We start from the raw sequence: 21,099 nt of genomic DNA on the forward strand, positions 1-21,099 counted from the left end.
ATAACAATGACCCACAAGGTTCTGTTTCACTTTGCATGTGCTTCCCATATATGCGTAGTTTCCTTTGGACTTCCTTACCAGGTCCTCTGCAAGAAGCAGGTGTTTCTCCACTTTTCCAGTCTGTGAACTTGAAGTTAAATTCCAAAATAATCCATCATTTTATAAATAAGTTATGCAAGCTGTCATCACAAATCTGTCACTGCACAGACAGGTGCCAACATGAGCAGTTTGCAGAAATGACAACAGGAGTGGAATAAAGGATGTCTAAAAGCAATTACATTTCCAGATATTAGGCGAACACAATTATTTAAACTGCTAGTCAAAAAGAGCTGATAAAATAGGTAATTAAAAAGATTGACCCAAAAGCTGATTTTAAATTATTCTGTAATATGCACATAATAAATATATTTCCTCAAGTGCTGGAGATTATGTGAGGAACTGTATTAAAAACTGAGAATGAACTAGGCCTGCATTGCAAACAGCAGTATGGCCTGTCATTGTAATAAATCATGCTCCATAGGCATTGAAATAGGAAGTATGACAGTGCTCAGCCTCCAACCACAGCAGTGGTGAGTGACCTGTTGTGTGCAGATAGAGAACAACCAAGCTGGATGGCAGCAGGATGGAGTCATTAGGAAGGAGCTGTTTCAGTAGTCCAATTTTCACATTAAAGTCTTATCATAGGACATCAAAGCCCCTAATTAGGAGCCTGAATCCAGTATTTAATACATTTTACGCCCACTTCATACATGCACAAGATAGCCTAGTTTCCACCTAAAATGACATCTAAGCTCTTTTTGATACCTAATGAAGGGACAGAATGATTGTTCTTAAGACCTTATTTTCCATGCTGCTACCTGGTGGTGATGCAGGACTGACTTCAGTCCTTGTGCTGTCATACTTCAGCACATCAAAAGCAGGATCAGCAGGCTGTGCTTTAGCTGGGGGGACACAGGGGTGTCCTCATTAATGCATCCCTCTTTAAGAAGCTGTCCTGTGTTATCGTGCACTATCATCTTTGAAACAACATGGACTTGAGAAACATAAAAACTTCAGCTATGAGCACACAGTATTACTCCATAAATGTACTGGAACTGATTAACCTATCAATCTCTATTATTCAACTACTGCAAACGAGACACGTGCTCCCCTGGAGATTTACCTGGAGTAAGATCGAAAGGAAACTGCTTTCTCCCTTCCCAGCTTGCAAGTTCAAAATTTGTTTCGACTGGTGATGCTGCAAATAAATAAATAAAAGAAGTGACCTGAATAAGTTGAGCGATCCCCTGGGGATCGAGGCAGGAAGCGTTTGAAACATGAAAAGTTGCACACGTGTTCAAACGAGAGAGACCCTAGTTAATTATTTACAGCAGCTGAAAGCTCATCAAAAATTTAACCAAGATTTATTTCTCTGTGACTGTGCATGAACCACAGTGTGCAGCAATGGGGGCTTTAGCTGTCTTCAGTGGAGCTCTTGAGTTTTCACCTCCCGGCTTGTCGGTGCTGGCTCAGTGCGGGCAGTGAATCCTTTCCTTCTATCTGTCAGCAATGCACGCTATTAGGGTGGATTCAAATTGCATGCAAATAAGTACCATGCAGCATTTGAACTGCTGCTGGGAGGCTCTGAGGTGGCCCTCAACAGACTTCAGCTGTGGTGAGGCTGTGACCCGTCACTGTCAGTAGATGATATCAAATACAAGCCCATCTGTGGCATAGCTCTGCTCCTCTCCCATCTATAGTAACGAGCCCTTCCATTTTGTGCACACTGACCCAGCGAAGGCTGGGCCTTTGCCCATTGCTTTGAATTCCATTGCATTTGTGATTTTTCTTTAATCATTGCTGTGGAAAAGCCTGAACTGTTTTTCTCATGGGGTTTGTATGCACACAGGCATAACAGAGCTGAGAACCTCAGTAAAGGTGGAACTTCTGAACCTGTCTTGATTTTGTTAAGATTAAATTAATATGAAGTAGGACCAAATTATGTTTTGCCTTGAGAGACTAATGAGGAGGGAACAGTACTGTTCTACTACTATCCGTGTACTCAATACATTAAATGACAGTGAAAAAGCTTCACCAGCAAGTGGAACAGGAACTATAAATGACAGGGAGTACCTTAGGATTCCTGAAGCATCAGCTTCTTGCAGAGGTTTCAATGATAGCACGTCATAACCAACATCTCATAAGGTCACTGAAAAAAGAAAAAAAAAAAAATCAAGTATGTTATCACCATTTCTGAGCAAAAAGGTCACAAGTGGAAATTGTTTTCATGATAAGTGTCTCTGCATTCTCCCAAGTTTCTGGAGCTTCTCAGAACCTCTTATGACTGAGCCACTCTGCCCTGTGTATCTGTGCTGGTTCAGCCTCTTCTTGGTCTACTCAGTCATGATAGTTAGACCTACTCGAGAAACGGAGCTTAGAGTCAACTGCACATCTTTCTTGCAAAAGCATCTGAAGCTCAGATGCCCCAGGCTAGGAACAAAGCAGAAGGTGCCAAAAAACAAGACAACAGGAACTCCTAATTTAAGTTGAATTCATCAGTGGTGGACCAGCTCACAACCCCGCTGTGACCGCTCTTCTGAAGAAGGCTACCACTGAACAAGAAATGATGGAGAGCAGACAGACAAGGGGGGAGCAGGGAGGAAGAAATGGCCCATCCAAGGTAAGCTGTGCCATCAGACCACGCAGTGGCTGAGGAGATTGGACAGCCCAGCAGGACGAGCATCAGTGACATTAAAATACTCTGCACAGCAAAAAGATTTTTTGGCAAATAGCTAAAATAACCACCCCCTCAAATCATGCTGAATATCTTAATGCTTCCTAAGAAGTATCTAGGGAAAGAAACTGTATAAAGCTTTCATTATCAGTTGAAGTATTACTGTATATTTTGATTCATTTGGCTCAGTTCGTGATACAACAGAGCACAACTGATGTAACTTGGCTTGATGTGACCCCTTGTTACACATACTGGAACAATATCTGCAGAAGCATTTGAAATTACACATTTTTTCAGACATCTATTTTAAGGATCAGTGACTTCAAACAAGCAGCGCATTTGGGCATATTTTAAAGGCTTATTTCCTGCAATCACGTGCAGGTCATGGCTTAATCCTCATCAGAAAGAGCACACTTTGGGATTCTGATTATTGGAGGGGGGGCAGTAAAAGAAGGATACATATAGAAAGAAAAGCATCAGAGTTTGCAGACAGAGCCTGGACTCTGGAGTCTGATCAGTAAATCTTTGATGAGAATTTTTAGGGAAGTGGTTTTTTTCTTTATATTTTCTTTAACTTTTGAATGCAGCACCACAAGAGGTGAGACAAAACGGAGTCTTTGAAGTGTTGGTTAGATGATGTTCTGGCACTGCTGAGCACTGCAGTGACATGGAAACAGACCTGGAAAGAGCCAGCTGTCCCGGCAGGGAGCGGGCAGCCAACAGGAGAAGCAGCTGAATCTGTTAGTTCTTATGAATTACTGAGTGCCGCAGCACTCTGAAAAGTACTTTTCACAATACTTGTAGAAACTAAAGTTTTTAATGGCCAGGCAAGACTCTGTTACTATAAGTGAGAAGGAACAGAGCAGCTTTGCTTGGCCAGATGCATAGCTGCTCTCAAGTGAGGGCTGGCGAAAGGCAGAGGGAAATGTGACAGCTTTCCACGACAGATAAGAGCTGGATTCTGGCCCAGTTTGAGCTAGGTAAGCAAATAATTACCTGTGAATAAATTAGGAAGAAAAATGCTAAATACCCTTATTAATAGAGACCATATGTTTTTGGCAACCAGAAGGCTCTTAAAATTATGCAACAACATTCTACAGTTCCCAGTCACGTTTCCTACATACAGCTTACACACTCACCATGTAGTGGACAGAATACTGATTTTGTGGGTATTTTGAAACCCTACAGCCTTGCCATCAGTGAATGCATGGGCAAAGCCTGTTCCTTCACCTCAAGCAAACCATAGGCAAAGGGTCAAATATCCACGTTTTTAAAATAATGTAAGGAAGTTGCACATTTGGCACTGCAGTTGAAAATGAAGTTCTCATCTTTTAAAAAAAGGAGAAAAGGAATTTCCTACAGAACTTCATAGCCTGATTTTCAGACTGAAGTGCCGATACGTTTGAGGCATTGGATCTGACAAAATCTTCTCTCATTAAAAGAGAAGCCAAAAAGGCCAATCTGCACATTTCATAAAACTGACTAGTGCATTCTAAATTCAAATATTTGGCTATTTAAGCTCAGATTTAATCTCACCGCTGTGAAAAGCCTGCTTCCCTACCTGTTACGCTCAGAAGCACTTCTGCAGATGAAAACAGCCTTTCCATCCCACAACCTCTCACAGACACGTGCACGCACATTATGTCCCATGTTTAATTGCCTTTCAGAACTGTCTTATCTTGGCACAAACTTGTTGCTGGTTTATCTCTGCTCAGGATAAATGCATACCTAATCTTGTTACTGGATGCACACAGAGCGGGCAATCTCATTAATAGCCACCCTTAAGGGATTTCTATGCAGGGATCAATTTCATAATTGGAACACAGCTACATCATATATAAATATACTCTTTCTACGGCACAGCCATTTGCCTGCTGGTCTCATGCTGTTCTGTCTTGCACATCTCATGAAGAATTAAAAAAGAAAAGAAAAAAAAACAGAGAATCCAGAAAGTATTTTCAAACCAGAGATCTTTCTTGGAAACTTGTTAGGTTTTCGGATCACACCACAGGCTTACAAGCTTGATTTGTCAGGTTCACGATTGTTACTGGATATGTAAGTTCTATCATTTTTAGCCTGCATAGTCACTAAGAATAGTTTTCCCCTGCACTGCATTGAATTCTGTATGCTCTTTGTTGTAGCATATAGAATTCTATAATGGGAAAAACCCTAACTTGTTAGCTGCATATCATTTTCAGAGCCAGCAGGAGCTGTAGAGCTTTTAAGAATTAAATTATGTTCATTTATTCACTGACTGCAAAATATCCTACCAAGAGCCTAATAGCTTAAAGGCTTCCTAATCAACTTTACTTCATCATTAAATAATTATGCTTCACATCTCTGAAATACACTTTTGTCACATCTCATAGAAGGGATAGTTAGTGAATATGAGTCATTACCGAGGCTGAGCGAACCATTCATAATTAAACCTGAGCCACGCAAAGCTGCTGGTCTGAGGCTGTGTGAACCTTTCACTGAGTCTGGGCTAAGTTTCCAACGAACTTCAATCCAATTATATCCAAACCACAACAGAACAATATATGTTCACTCACTGTACAGCTTCGCTTCCTTTAGTGGGTTTGTTTTCTCGTGACGATCATTACAGCTCAAATCAAATGGGGTTGATTCACCCTCTCCCTCCCACGCTGAGGCATGCAGTGAGGATGGGCACCACTGATGCTCTTGGAATACATACATGAGAAAATAGTGGGAAACGGTGCCAGTGTTTCACCTGGGTCTACCTGTACATAGCTGTGAGGTGTGTAATTGCACACAAGTCTTTTTCAAAAGGAGACCAAACCCACTGCTAGACAGCTAGGCAGATGGAGAGCAATCACTGTCATAACTCAAAAAGAGAATAGCACTATTAATGAAAAAGATGATGAAATAAAGAAGTGCCAGAAATGTTCATTTACTGTGTTTGCTTACCAGCAGATCACAGGTCACTCAGAATTGAATATCCTCATCCCAAGGCTGTCAGCCACACCACGTCCTGTCCCTGCTGACTGCCCGGCAACGATGGCAACACGTCTGCATGGATGTGGACATGGAAGCCCAATGTGTGTCATCTCCTCTGAGGCTGCTCGAGTTGCTCTTCAGTGCTTCAAGGGGAAAGAAAGAGCAGAGAAATAATAAGGCTTTGTATGAGTGGTGAGACTCCAGTTTGTACTGTGATGGCTGTTCACCATTGGATCTACTTCTAACAGATGGGACAGAGATGCAGGCAGGGTGGAGGGGCTGCAAAGGCAACTGATGGAGAAGTTTCTTTGGAGCTTGCCATTCTTTGTGCTTCATTTATATTTCATTAACCATGAAATTGTGTTTATAATTGTATTAGACAGCTGTATGAGATATTAGATCATAAGCCCGGCTTGAATTAAAGCCATTTTTAATTAGTTATTGATTTATTCTGTTTTGTCATTTTTAATGAAATTACGCCCCTGAATTCAAAGCACTGGTGCAGGTGTGTTATCTTAATTCATAAAACTAGCACTCTGCTTATCTCCTAACCAACCAAGAGAATGGAAGTTGGTGTTCTTTAACACAATTGTGGTATCAGCCATTGCTGTGTGTCTGCACAAGGGGTGTGAAGGCAAGAGACACTGCACTCCAGAACAGACAAGAGAAGGGAGCCCTTGGCTGCAGGCACACTGCTGGGAGGAACCAGGGCTGAGCAAAAAAAAAAAAGGAAAAAAAGGGAAAGCAGGAAAGAATATGCAGCCATAGGAGGTGTGAGATGCTGTGCTTCTGCTGGGAAGGAGCAGTAGCCCATTGCCTTGGGGATGCTACTCTACAGCACCACAAGCAGCAGCTACTGCACGTTGCTGGGATCCAGCTCAGCCCCAATGGCTGCAAGGACAGGGAGCAATGCTGCAGCTCAGCCAGACTGTGCTTTGTCTATGCATACAAATCAGAGCTAAGAGGTTTGGGGTTCTTGGTGGATTTTTTTTGTTATCTCAGATCCGTCAGGACCTCAGCTCCCTGTTCTACTTTTCTACTCCATCCTGTGATGTTAACATACACAAGGATTCACTTGGACTTCAGAAGGACATCTTCCCATGGTGGAAGAGCTGCGGGATATTTCTTGAGGTGTTGCAGACACTGATGGCTTTCATTTAGATAAAAAAAAGAGGCTGTAGTCTGTAAGGCACCATTGAGGCGCATGAGCAGTTCCTCAGCTCACCTTCAAAATACAACAGGCTGGCATTTATCTCACAGTCTGACACCCCAACAAAAAAATATTTGGAAACACGTTCGTTTTTCACATCCGAGCTCCCCAAATGCCCAACAATGACTCTTATCCTTTTTTTTTTTTTAGGCTTCTCCTTTCCTACTTCCTTCCCCCCCCCCTTTCCAGCCGCCCACATGGTTTCACTCACTGGAACAGCCCGTGGTGAAATCAGACAAACACTTTGACTTTGCCCCCGGCCCCAGTGGTAGCCGTACCTCTGAAGCTGCCATTCACCTCTAATTACACGTCTGCTGAAATCATGCAGAGAAGGAACAGTGTAAGTCATTAGCCCTCCTAAATGAATGTGCAGCTGAGTAGCTAACAAAGGGATTAACACTTGACAGCAGAAGCGTTGCACGCTGAAGGGGAGGGTCATCGGGTGACTGCTTATTACACAGAAATAATTGCCATCTAATGCTGAGAGAAACCGATGGCTGCAGGCTGTGTTTACTGCAAAGAAATGCATTTTTTTTCCCCTCTGTTTTCTTACCCTCCTGCTTAATCTACCTTTGCACAAAGCAGGGAGGAGGCCCATTGCTGGGCAGGGCATGGTGGGGAGCACGTGAACAGGTAATGTGATGGGAGCAAGTTCAATAAGAATTCTGCTAGACAGAAAGCTTTCACCCCTATGAAAAACCTTGTATTTTTTTCAAGTATTAAGAACGCTACTTCTCTTGTTCCTCTGTTACCATAGCATGGCATCCGGCTATATGCAATGTTTAAAAAGATATAATAACATGATTATAAAGACACAGTAAAAATATTTGTCTTTATCTGTCTCTACAGGTTTAGGGGATTGTGGTCATCCCTGTCACCATGGGGCTGTTCATAGAGTCATAGAATCACTCAGGTTGGAAAAGACCTTAAAGTTCATCGAGTCCAACCACAATCTGACCATACTGCCCTACCTCTAACAACCCTCTGCTATGTCCCTGAGCACCACATCCAAACTGTTGTTAAACACCTTCAGGGATGGTGACTCAACCACCTCCCTCGGGTGCCCATTCCACTGCTTAACAACCTTTCTGTAAAGCAGTTTTTCCAGATATCCAACCTAAACCTACTCTGGTGCAACTTGCGGCCATTTCCCCTCGCCCTGTCACCAGTGAAATGAATCACTGAATTGTGTGTGTTTGCTGAAAACACACTGCATGCTTTAACATAATGCCACATGGAAGATCCTGTTTAGCAGAAAGCATGACCTTACAGTTAGGGAAGATTTGGGGTAAGGCTTCCTGCTGGAATAAATACTTATCACTCTATTGAAATCACTGCAGCTGCTGTGTTTGAAACAGGCTGAGATATGTTCCCTCATCTTTGGGCAGACAAGGACAAAGCAACGAGTAAAACAATGTAGGAGAATTCAGTACACATTTGACACTGAACAGAAAAGTCTCCATGGTGGACTTCTAAGCAGGGATGTGTTTTGCTTTCGTGCCTTACCTGGTGCTGGTTGCAATGCAGAAGGTTGTGTCCCGAAGCAGGGCTGGATTACATCCCACGCAGGATCCCCAGGTGAGCAAGGCTTGGGTCTGGCATTTTTTCCTTCTTTGTTTCTTCAAATATTACCTACAATACAAGGCAGGAAAAAAAACTTTTCTAGCTTTTTTTGGGGAAAAAAAGCTGCAATTTCAGAGCAAGTTGGTTCAATCATAAAACTTTAACTGGGACTACATATACATAGATATACTTTGACATCTTCAGCCCAATTGAAAGGCAGTGGATTTTAGTACAGGCATTTTAAGCTATCAAATGATAGCTGAGATGTAAATACCACGGAGATACATGAAAAGCACAGCAGCACTGGGGTGGTATGGTACAATGTGAAAAGGGTGTTTACATCCAAACATGACACGCACAGTTGAGCATGAATTCACATTAGCTCAGCTTGCGCTTCAAACATCCATTTATTAGCTCTGGGTGGAAACAGCTATTTTTCAGTAGCACAGTTCAAGTATCACAAAGGGTTTTTAATGACTTCTATAAACCTTAGCACAGCTATTATTCCAAAGCCTTACACCTGAGCAGAGTTGATGCTCAGGCTTTTCTGTTTTTCACCTCTTTTCTGGCATTCTTTCTTTCTGGGCCTTCAGTGACGTGTCGGTTTTCCCATGACATGCCCTGCAGAGATTTGCAATGAGCAAAGCTGAAAACAAGAACCCACATTCTTCCTCCTGACGTGTGACTATTTCACTACTGTGCTGCAGCATGCTGAGCCCATGCACGACTGCAGCATCCTGGGCACACATGGCCACGCACCGAGAGCTCCTTTCACCCAGCACGGGAGGGACTCGTGCATGCCAGAGCTGCTCATGGGCAGAGGCTGGAGAGGCCACAAAAGATGTGAATACAGAAATAGGAAATTAATATGTGAGGTGATGCTCGTCCCACGGAGAGTTTTCCGCTCGCTGTTGGGTACTGCTTCCTCTTGTCTGATTAAGTGACATCCGGTTAGTGTATCTGCCCGGTTATTTAGTTTTCTGCATCACTCTGAGCACTGTAATCTCTCTAATTGGTGCAAAGAAGTTTTTCCCAATAAGGTTAGAATGAAGCAGCTTTTCTGTCTATGCTCCTTCATGGCTGATTTTGCTATCAGCTTCAGAAATCATGAGGAAGGAGTTTGACTTTGTTCCATTCATTCAAGACTTACTATGTTTGCAGCCATAGAAACAGTATTTAGGTCTGGATACAAAGGAAATATAGTGCCCCTATTAATTTTCTGCATCACTGAAATGGAGCTTCTGTCAAATGGGGAAGGCAGACATTGCTGATGCTGAAGAGCCATCCCAGAACCAAGCCTGCAGCACTGTTTGGGAACAAAAGGTAAGAAGAGATGGTTGATGAGATGAAAATGCTGATTATAAGATGTTTTTGGATGAGATAAGCAAACCGGCTTGTAATCTCAAATTCTTAAGTCTTCTTGCTGTGTTTTTACACTATCCTGAGCCTGTTATGTCTGAAAACAGCCCTACGTTTATTTTTATGCTTCAGGCAATATTAGTTCAGATGAAAACACTCTTCCTTGCCCTGATTTGTTAAAGCCCTAAGGTTTATTTCCTCATGATAAGAGGGCGGTCACAGCCTTCTCAGAAGTGTGTGTTTTCTGTAATACAAACACTCCTGAGCTATTTGGCTCTATGTGGTGTCTAGATGTGAGCTGGCAGAGGCGCCCACGTCCTTCTGAGCTGCACCAACACATCCACCCCATGGCTGGAAGAGCTCTGGGTCAGGAATGTGTTCCCAGCAGACAGTCTTGGAAAAAGCAATAAGGCAAACCTGCCAGAGATAAATAGCTGATGTCTTAAAGCAAGGATACTACTGATCATATTGATATTTCTCACCAGCTTATATTTGCAGTGGTAGAATTGCTTGTACTCTGGCTGGTGGAAATTCCTCTGGTGGTTTTTATCGTAGGATGTCTAAATTGTTTAGCAAGATTCATTAACGCCACAACAGCCCCACTGCTGACTGAGAGCTTCCAACGGCCACTTCACAGAGCCATCCTGAAATGATTTGAGTCAGTGAGAAAAGGACAGGAAGGACTGAGGCATCCCTAACTCCAGGAGAGCAGCAGGCATTATAAAGAAGGAAAACATTTTTCATTTTTATAAGGAATTAGGAAGTGGAGAATGCGTGGAGCTTCAAAATGATGTGGTAGCAGAGTCCTAACTCTCAAAACGTTTGTGGACAAGGTACTTTTGAAATACTGTGCTGGTCACCAAAGGGGGAAGGAAAGTGCCTGGCTCCACACGAAGTAAAGGTTTAAATTAGAGACTGGAAAAGCTTCCTAATGAAGAATACTTAATCAGTGAACCTGGCCGCTAAGGGAAGATGTAAAATATAAGTTCTAAAGGACCAATTAGACTAACACCTGTCTGAAAGCACAGCAGGATTCTGCCTCCTTGCAGCGAAAATGGGCTTAAAGCCACTATGATATTGTAGTGCTACTGCAGCCTCCAAACCCCACTCACATTCAAAAATCTCATTTTTGCTATGAGCATATATCCCCACACTGTAAGGAGGCCCTCTAAGCTTCCAGCATGTCTTACCTGTAGTCTGTCTGGAAAAATAACAACTGCAAATCTACATCTTGTCAGATCAAAGTCCTCTTATAACCAAGTCATGAGGATTAAAGTTAGCTTCATTCTTCTGAGTAGAGCATCCCTCCCAAGGGAAAAAGGTGCATTGTGACCTGTGAGCTGGTACTGCATCTCAGCTCACTTAGGGAAGTCTCTCTCCTATAACCTTCTTTATTTAGTGGAGGGGTTTGAGGAAGAAGATCCTTGACGAGAGGGACGGGTTATTTCCCTGCAGCTCTCAGTGAGGTACGCAAAGGTTTTCCCTAAAGTTCCCTAACCTGACTGATTTGGTTTCCTGGTGCATTGCATGAGCAGTGTGGACACGCAGTTCACAATTCTGGGTTTCCATCCAGAGGCCAGGATCCTTCATGCCACACTCAGCGCTGCTTCCCAGGCCTCCAAATCCTTGACTGCATTCTTAGTCAAGAGTCACAAGAATGATAACAGGCACTGTAAGTCAGCAGTACCCCTTTGATAAGATAAAGCAGCTGTGTTGGCTCTGGAGTAGCTTAACTTTAGACTTTGAGTATGATGAATTATTGTTTAAGGAGATGCATTCGTAATTCTGTTCCTCCCAAGCAGGTGGTTGATATTTTGAGATCCCTGCTGTATCAGCACTGTGTATATTTGGCATAGAAATTGCATGAATATTACAAATTCTATATTTAATTGAGTCTCATAATGAAACCCTGTAAATCATAGTCAGCCCATCAAACTAAACAGGAAATTGATATGTTGAGGTGTTAAATAATGTTGTTTCTTTCCACCCCTACAGGTTAGACAAAACTTGATCGCTTCTCTTAGAAGGCAAAAATGATGGCAGCCAGACATAGTTGATGTAGTTCTCTATCTGAAAGTAACATGATAATCCTCATTCCTAACAAAAACATTGAGTAACACGATAAAGCACCTTTACCTACAACAGCTTCCTTGGGTCAGGTCTCAGACAGAGCACGGTGCCAACTTCTTGTTCATGCTGCATCCTAAGCTTCCCTACTTTTCCCTACAAAATATTTTTGATTCTCTTGTACAAGTATTTTGGAAGAAAAAAAAAAAATAAATAAATCACAATAACATTTGCTATGCAGTAGTTGGTGAAATTCCTCCGTTTACATTTACGCAAGTCAGGCAAGTGCTGGGTGGTGAGAACTACCACTGCTTCAACTTACTGGGCTGCAAAAATCCTGAATTGCTCTGCTTTTTCTGAATGAGAACTAGTACAGGACTATACCCATACAGCTTGTCTCTGAGGTTATGGCAGAGGAACTAAATCCCAGGAAACAGAATCATAAAACAGCTTCAGTTGGAAGGGACCTTAAAGATCATCTAGTTCCAAGTAAGAGACAGTTCAAACAAGTGTGAGTGTGACCTAGTGAATAAGTAAAATCTACTGTAACACAATGGGAAGCACAGCAATGACAGCAGGCCAGCAAGGTCCTAGACTGCAGCAAGTGAAGGTTTGCTTAAATGCAACAATGCAACAGCTGTGGGCACAGAAATAAAGGAAAGAAGCTGCTTACCTTCAGAAAGCTTCAGGTACACAGGGATTTCCAGTGATATCCTCTTGCCTTCACTGCCAGCCCTTAAATGAGGGCTGGGAAGAGGGGGATCCTGGTTCCACCCTTCCATCACTCAGTGCATTGCATTGCATGCACCTGAGCACCCCTGGGCTGGCTCTGCCTTCCCACCAGGTGCTCCATCACTGCTTCAGTGGGTTTATAGAATGTTTATATGACTAACATTGCCTTCATTAGTAGCATATTATTTTGAGGTTTTGGTACAATGAGGTACTATTTGCGCCTTTATCTATGGTGATTCTATCACATCAAGTCAAACAAGCAATGAGACTTGCACTCAATGAATAGAGTCCATTATTTTGCTGCATCTGGCTAATTGAATACAGAGAGCAGAGCAGCCTTTGGCACCTGACCTGCTTAGGTGCCTTTTGCCTGCAGGGTTCTCTTTGTGGATGAGGACAAGGAGCTGTGCATTACACTGCAATTTCTTAACAGGCTGTTTCAAGTGCTCTCTAGATGTACTTCCCCTGCTCCTCCAAACCCTGTTCACACAGCTTCTTTTTACTGCTCTTACAGTGGAATTCATCACAGGCTATTTTATCTGGGTGAGAGCTGAGTACGCACACAGGTCTGAGTCCACGCAGCACAAGTACAAATTGCAGGGCTACTGTCCAAGGCTGTGACCTTGCTTATCAGAAAGCAAAATGCCAGGGGAGTGACCTCGATAAGCCGAGGTGACCCCAAAGCATCACACCCCAGGCAACTGCAAGTCTCAGTATGCAATAGGAAAGATGCACACTTGCTTGTCACAGGTCAGGGAGAGGTCCTGCTGGAGACGATTTGCAGATACGTGTTGAAAAGCCTCTTTGCTACCAGAGACCAGGCCGAATATGGCAAGGATGGTTCTTGTGATAACGTTTTAACATGACATCTTTGTTGTGCAGTATAATGGTGATGCTATAGGGAAGCAACTCAGGTTAGCAGCTCCTGTGTTGAGTGTAAGGGAAACAACAGAGGAAAGGGTAATCTTCACCTGCTGAGGTAAGTGCTTGTCACTGCCCCTGAAAAAGCAATTATGGAAGACCAAAAGTAAGCTGGTGAGAGCATAAGAACACATGATCTCCACTGTGCTGGGGGAAATGGGAACTGGGAAGCACAGTCTAAGTAAATGTGGTTTTCCTATGGAACATAGCTACTTGGTTTTCTTGCCTATCAGAAATGATCCAAGGCAAAAATTGACCAACAGTTCACAAAGAGGACAAGTGGGGCTCTGTACGTACCGAGGGGCTCACTGCAAGTATGAGTACTTGGAGAATTCAGTGATTGTGAATAGCATCCCTTGAACATGCAGGACTTCACGATGATGGGGTAAGAGTGTATGCTTAAATGTAATTTTCATTTATTACACAGAGAAAAATCCTAGTGCCCACCAGAACAGAGCTTAAGTTTTTCTGTAGTAGAAATCAAGAAGTAACTTTGCTGTAGTAGAAATCAAGAAGTAACTTTGCTAATCACTGGTATTAGCTAATGAAGTTTGAATACATTTACATGTACTAAACAATACCTGCATACACTCTCCTATTGAATTTTGGGGGCTGTTTTTACAGCAAATTACTGTTCTGCCCAAGTAAGTTTGTGAGCATCTAGGTTTCCACTAACTAAGATTGCACGTCTATTAGCTTATCCAAAAGTTACAACACTGCAATATTCCTGTACTACCATGCACTGAAGACATGTCCCTGAGAAATTATTCAGTAGAAAGATATAGGAGCCCTATTTTCTCAGTAACAGCAAATCTGTCTGAAGCACAGCAGTTTCAGTGACAATTCAGCTCTTGGAGCAGAATCCATTTAACTTTGGATTTGGAAAGGCCAGTGCTGGAACCTAGGGAGCAGATCCGTGTGTCACTGGATTATAATGGGGAGGCTATTTTGCAAATAACCTGTTCTCTGAAACTGCTGACTGCAAGATGCTTTAGGAATATTGACATTTTGCCACAAGTACAGAAACCTCAGAGTCAACTCCCATCATCAGACAACTTAACAACACATTTCACTTACATAAATGAAACAATTCCCTGTCCTCATAACAATTAGAACATCTTTCAGTGATTATGCTACCCTGCAGCAAGGAGAAGGGTATTGATCCAGGCCTACATTTCATTTACAAATTATGTTTGTATTATGACTCATATTAAGGGCTTTTTCTAGGGAGAAAACAGGGGATTATAAAATACTATTAAATATTGAGCAGATGGCTTCATCTCAAAGAAAAAACATCCTTTGATAAAAAGTAAAATGTTCAAAACGACTTGAGAGCAAGGACACTCAGCACAGTGTTTGTGCTGTTTGGGAGCAAGCTGCCTGAGAAAAGAGCCGGTCAGCTCATTTCACACTGCTGTCGTCTAGGGACTCAATCAAGGGGCAGTGAGATAAACAAATAACATCTCAGGAGGTCACTCCTACACCAAAGAGTTCTGTGTGGTTGTGCATGGGGAACTGAATCGAGAGAGGCTGAGATTTTTTGCCCCATAAATCACAGAGCCTTTGGTGGCACTGGGAACTGAATCAAGATTTTCAGTCTCTACTCAGCACCTCCATCTATTCTTCAAAGGTTAGGACCAAAGGGGATCTGTAACGATGGCAGACTCTCCATAGGATTACTTTGATAACTGTTTCAGTGCTGTGAAGGATTTACTCCCCACTTTGCCTCTTTGAAGCTAAGAGAAATGCAGTACGCCCATGGACACCGTCGTCTCCACCTTCCCAGCCCTGCTTCTTCCTGCAGACACAGCGCTGTTGCTACAGGAAGGAAAGAACTGGCTATAAGCAGAGATAATGCTGCCACAAGTGAATGAAAGGAACGAAAAAAAGCCAAGTTTCACTACTGGAAACACTGCTGACAAATTCTGTTAATATTTCAACAGATGACCCCATGCCAATGTCTTTCTGAAGTACTGCAAAGTGCATGCCACAGGTCAGCCAGTGGAACAGCCACCCAGAACAACGAGTGCTGCCTTCCTCCCCTCTCAGGGTGATTTGTTTCCACATCCCTAACGTTTCAGTATTTTTATATTTGATTTCTGTGGGATGAATCTCATCGCCTTCTCATCTCCACAACTGTCAGAGGGCTTTTTAGCATTCTGGAGATATTCCAGCCTATTGTCATTCTCTATGCCACTGAATTTTACAATCACAATTTCGTTTTTTGCAGTGGTTGTGCTCATGCGCCCTCTTTTTCTGAGGTTTAGAGAGGTCTTTCACTTCCTGAAACTCAGTGACAAAATCTATTCCAAAGGCCAAAGCCAATCCTTGCATTCTAAATACAAACATGAAAAAACAAACCAAAACAAAACAGCTAATTAGTTCTAAATTAAAATTCAAAAGGAATATCCATTATTTCTGGATTATGTACACGCACCACCGCCTTTACAGTTTGTGATGAAAGATCAGCCACTGTTCCCAAGCACTGCTGAGAATACCAACAAAGCTGTCACGAGATGATATCTTGATCGAACATGATGACCTTTAAGTTGGAGCTGTAGAAGCAAACCAGATAAGAATCATTTTCAAAGTACACACAAAAAGCACTACAGTGAAAGGGAAAATGATTATTCCCACACTCTTAATTGTTTTGAAAGGTTGATACATTTAAAGTAGATATTATATTAAAACAGTGGGATTTCATGTCATGCTGACTGTGCTGTTTATCTTTGAGTGAACTTTCTGGTTTTCCACTTAAGAAGCTGTGCTGATTTCTTTATGCATGCTTCTCATTTTTCTTCACATATCGTATGGTCAGGACAAAAATGCCCACAGCAGGAATTGATTACTAGCCAGTCACTTCAAGCTGTGTGCTCTTCCTTCCTCGTAATTATCGAATAACTTTCTGTCCTTTTTCTTTTTAAAAGGTTTCTACCAGCAGACAACAGCTGGGGTCGTTCTTATTGCTCCTGACTAATCTTGTTTTGTACTATCAGTGCACAAAGCAGCCCTCTACTACCTCAGTGCTTCTGTGTACAGAAGCTCTTGGGCAAGGGAAAAGGCAAAAGCAAAAACATCTACTAGCACCAATTACATTTGCTTCTCTTTAGATTTTGATCCTGCTTTTACAATTAGACTCAAGTGGACTACGAGAGTTGGAGCCAGGGTCAAATTTTGTCGTGTTTTTACGTAGTGCTTTACAAAATGAATTCCTAATCCTCGATTCTGACTGCATGGATCATCTGCCCTAAATATAACAAATATTAAAATTCAGGCTTTGCTGATGTCAAACAGAAATGAGAGACTGGGAGGACGAGCAGAGTTGAGTGACCTTTCCATGTAATCCCAGGTTGGATCTATAGATTAAATATATTCTCTTCAAACAAATCCATTACCATGAAAACTAAAATCAGCCCCAGTTCTTGACTGAAATCCTATTGCTTATCTCTTTCCTTTTTTTTTTCCCCTAAAGATTTTTCTTCCATTTTTCCTCCTCCTGTGGCCCATGGCAGAAGCTGAGCTCCAGCTTTGACAGCTCCAGCTTTGACAAGTGAAGCCCATCAATGTGATTGCAAGATGGAGAAAGATATGTTGTTTATCTGAAAAAATATCTAAGAAAAGGATAGAGAAATCCAAATTTCTGCATCCCAGCACAGCCAGAGCATTGCTGTGTTACTCTGCTGCAGTTCCATATAAACACCCACAGGGTTTGTTTGCAATGCTTTCCTGGTAGAAGGAGATTTGAAGTTTCTAGCCCCAACATGTGAGTAGTTTCCATAACCCTTTGAATGCAGCATAGCTAGCAGCTTTGAACTTAAAGTTTAATCTTACCTGAAAGGTCGAACTTCCCAGTCTGGGTTGCTGTCTTTGTCTCTTGACTACTTGTCCAGACCACTGATGTGACTTGATATTCACATTAGCTTGCATTGCACAAATGGAGAACACAGCATAATCTGCTGCCGAATGTACTTGAGGCATTGCAGAACCTGGCTGAAGTGAGGCCAGATGTTTACTGAAGATTTATATCCTTGATGCTTTGATTTGACGTTGGTGACAGAGTAATCCAGAAAAGTGCTTGCACTGCAATCTCTCTCCATTGCCAAGGATCTATAGAAAAGAAAGTAAAAAACGTAAACTAGGACCGCAGCTACACTGCTGCTTCCCTCAGAACTGCAGTAATGAGGTCATGCTGCGCCATGAATGAAAGCTGTAAACCACCTTCCATGGAACAGTAGGTTACCAGGTCAAGTCCAATAAGTGCTAATGCACAGCAATTTTTTACTGTCCCAGATGCAAAGCGTTATGACAGCAGAATCACAACTGGGATTCAGAAGAATAGAAGAAAAAACCCCAAACATTCCCTTGCTGGCAAGGAAAGGTAAGAAAACAGTGCAGAAGCACAGGATGCTCTGCCTGCAAAAATAGTTATTCGTGTCAGCTTCTTTTGACTTACTCGTTTGCCCTCATCTCCAGGTTGGATGTTTAGAATCAGTGCCCACTGACACTAATATCAGCATTGAGCCTTGTTTTGAGGGTATCACATTGCAGTCACTGATTAATGCCTCTCTCCTATTAAATGCTTTCATTCTTTCAATGGGAAAAGTACGATAGGGTCTATCACAGAGGTATCCTGGGCTTTTATCCTCCTTCTGTCATGAGCTCAGAGGCAACAGCTGAGAATAGAGAAATGAGCCATAAAAAAGGTGAGCAAAGGATGGCATTTGGATCACTGCGCGTCAGAAATGCCATTCAGGACCAGAATATTGTCTTCACTCAGCAATGACATCATTTTGTCACTGTCTTCAGTGTTGCTTTACTGGGCCCATCAGAGCTAGCTGGACACAGCACTGCTCATCCAACCCCTGTCAATCACATTCTAAAAATAACATTCAGCTGTCATCAAGTTATTGGAATTCATGACTATTTTATATGCTGCCCACCCTGCCTGTCTAACCCCCACATCGTGTCCTAGGTGACACCAGAGATTTCAGGTTCATACTGAACCCCAGGGACCGGATAACTCTGGATGATAACCATCATACATGTACACGAAGGAACAGTGGAAAGGAAGAATTAATGAGCATCTGCCACCATGGCTTGGTTTTGTACTGTTTGCATTGTTTTCACTGTACCAGTTTCTGCACTGTCCTGCCCTTCACCAAACCCCGTTGTTGTGGTTTGCAAAAAAATGTGTCTGACTTTTTCACTCCCATCCCTCTGGATTCCAGCTGGGATCAAACACTGAGCATAGCAATCACACACACACAGAAACTTGTCTGTTTCTGAGGAGTAACACTGTAGATATTTCTCACTATTTTCTGTATCATAGCTTAATATAACAACCTCTAGTGAGAGATAAGATACACATAGTGCAGAGCCCCTGGTGTTGAGCACAAATCCAGCACTGGCTTGCAATGCACTAATGAGTGGATGGGAGCCCACCAAGGGGTTGCAGCCTCGGGGAGAAAAGGAGGATGCTGAGAGCAGCTGGAAGGGACAAGGTCCTTCATGAAGCACATAGCTGCCATAGGGACGAGGCCTCATGGAGGGCTATCTGCATCACTCTGATAGCATTCCTTTGGGTTTTGGTTGCATGGGACCTGCATGAAATCTAACGGACACTGGCGTGCCCCCCTCCCCTCTACTGCAGCTTCCTGAGGATGGAACCAACCCCCAGCAGCTCCTGCTGGTTTGCATCTCACCTGAATCCCACTGAGGTTTGTCACAAACCCCAGAGCTCTCAGACACCTGCAGAGGAGGCACTTTCTATGCTCAGCCAACAGCAGATGGCCTAGATGATCTTGCCAGGAGCAAAACTCTTGCTAATTCTCCCATCTCGCTCCCTAAGATATCAAAACAAAGTACCAGTGCAGCAGCTCACAGAAGAATGACAACACAGAGAAATTTCTAAGGTGGTGGGAAAAAGACTCTAGGTTCACTTAAACAGCTTCTCAATTCCTGAAGGAGATACAGCATGCAATTCTGCCTCGGCAAATTTACACTCCTTCTTCCCCCTGTGCCCTTGGTGAGCTATATAAAGCAGCAGCAGGTTTGTCTGAAAGGCACAGAGGATTTGTACCCAAATTTTCCTTCCATATGCATTTGTAAGACAGTCTTTGAACAGACACTGTCAAAATTTATATATTTTTTTCAATTCTCTTGTCTTTCTTACTTCTTTATTGTCTCTGCAACAGCTGGCAGTGCTACTGCCAGATGCCACCAAAGTCTACAGATCATCAAAACCAGGCCAGCCCTCACCCTAGGCTCGGAAGAAGGATGATGTCTGAGCAGCCATAGGACACAGAGGGAATGAGAGACAGATCTTGCCAGAAGTTGAAACTTTAACGAAATAATCGCTCAACTAGCAGACATACACACTTTCTTTTTTTTGTGTTCTTTGGTGGCAATTCATTTTCTCAAGCAACTGTTTGTGTGACTTTGCACACAACTTGCAGGATGTGTCTAAGCTGTACAGACAATACAAAAGGTGGGGCTTTCCAAGTTCTGTCTAAAGTCAGAAAAGAGGCTCTAAGAGTCTTTCTCCTTACTGGTGGCCAAAAAAAAAAAATGTATGTTACTTTGACACAGCATCCAGCCTATGAGATAGACATTTCCACATTGGAGTCTTCTCACCCACCTGCCTAGGTTAAAGCAGGCTGCTCGAATATCCAAAAGGATGCACACCAACATAATATCCCTTCTAAATCAATCAGATCAGTGGATTTTTATCCTTTGGTATGAACTCAGAGCAAGGCTCAATCACCCCTATAACTACGCAACCTAACCACTTCTCTACCCCGTTAGAATTGGCCTGGTTACACAGCAGTGTGTCAAAGCTACATGATTTTCCAGCAGCTGATTCGAAGTGATGTCTCATTTGCACTCTGATGTGTCTGCAAACATCCACAGGGTCGTGGTGGAGCTGCCCCTTTGGATCACAGAATCATAGAATTGCTCAGGTTGGAAAAGACCTTACAGATCATCAAATCCAACCTCAACCTGACCATACTACCTTAACTCTAATAACCCCCTCACTAAGCCCCATCATGGAGCCTGAGGGATGGCAGAGGATTGTTTTCCCAGGTACTGCCTATTCACTGTGAGCTAAAGCTGAGAGTGTCTGCTAATCAATCTGGGAAAGGTAACAGCAAGCAGCCTAAGCCAGAGCTTGAATGGAACCTGGCCAAAGTAATCCAAGCCAGCAGGGTCACTGGAACCCAACACGAGCTGTCTCTGGGGACTGCTCTACTGCACACATACTTGGATCTCAAAAAAGACAAGAAGGCTCTGGAGGGGCATGGATCAGACCAGCCGAGCAATACTGGGAACTTGAGCACTGCTGCAAAGCCAAAGCTTTTTTGTCTTATCATTAAAGCAAAACAGTGCAAAATGACAGAGAAACTCTGATCCAAATCAATATTTGGAAGAAACTGTCAACAGAGAACTTAATATATATGCCAAGCTTCCCCTTAGGAGCAGATTGATTTTGTACAGACGTTCCTGAGTGGGAGATGCATCCATAAAAACACGCTGTCCCTGGATTTCACAGCAGCGTAGGATCTCCTTACTGAATTAG

At 42.8% G+C, this 21,099-nt stretch overlaps 3 long non-coding RNA genes across 6 annotated transcripts in view; 1 reads left to right on the forward strand and 2 right to left on the reverse strand.

The window, feature by feature from the left end:
- Positions 1-6,112, forward strand: part of LOC122176044 — a 180,368-nt gene extending 174,256 nt beyond the window's left edge. Inside the window, exon 9 of the long non-coding RNA XR_006177611.1 lies at positions 5,645-6,112. This is a non-coding gene — a long non-coding RNA (uncharacterized LOC122176044). The remainder of the gene's footprint in view (positions 1-5,644) is intronic.
- LOC122176043 overlaps positions 1-15,949 on the reverse strand; it is a 28,023-nt gene extending 12,074 nt beyond the window's left edge. Inside the window, exons 1-7 of one of the 3 annotated variants that reach the window (XR_006177609.1) lie at positions 12,544-15,949; positions 9,595-9,750; positions 8,388-8,513; positions 5,642-5,814; positions 2,113-2,188; positions 1,163-1,237; positions 79-264 (exon numbers count right to left, since the gene is read on the reverse strand). This is a non-coding gene — a long non-coding RNA (uncharacterized LOC122176043). The other 2 variants (XR_006177610.1, XR_006177608.1) reach the window with 2 other exon arrangements.
- Positions 15,950-15,961: 12 nt separating this feature from the next.
- The window catches only part of LOC122176045, a 123,647-nt gene continuing 118,509 nt past the window's right edge, over positions 15,962-21,099 (reverse strand). For both annotated transcript variants that reach the window (XR_006177612.1, XR_006177613.1), the window contains exons 4-5: positions 17,355-17,630; positions 15,962-16,078 (exon numbers count right to left, since the gene is read on the reverse strand). This is a non-coding gene — a long non-coding RNA (uncharacterized LOC122176045). The remainder of the gene's footprint in view (positions 16,079-17,354; positions 17,631-21,099) is intronic.

The sequence above is a fragment of the Lagopus leucura genome, unplaced genomic scaffold (genome assembly GCF_019238085.1).
Source record: "Lagopus leucura isolate 7727_CA_CO unplaced genomic scaffold, USGS_WTPT01 Super-Scaffold_760, whole genome shotgun sequence".
NCBI classification, from domain to species: domain Eukaryota; kingdom Metazoa; phylum Chordata; class Aves; order Galliformes; family Phasianidae; genus Lagopus; species Lagopus leucura.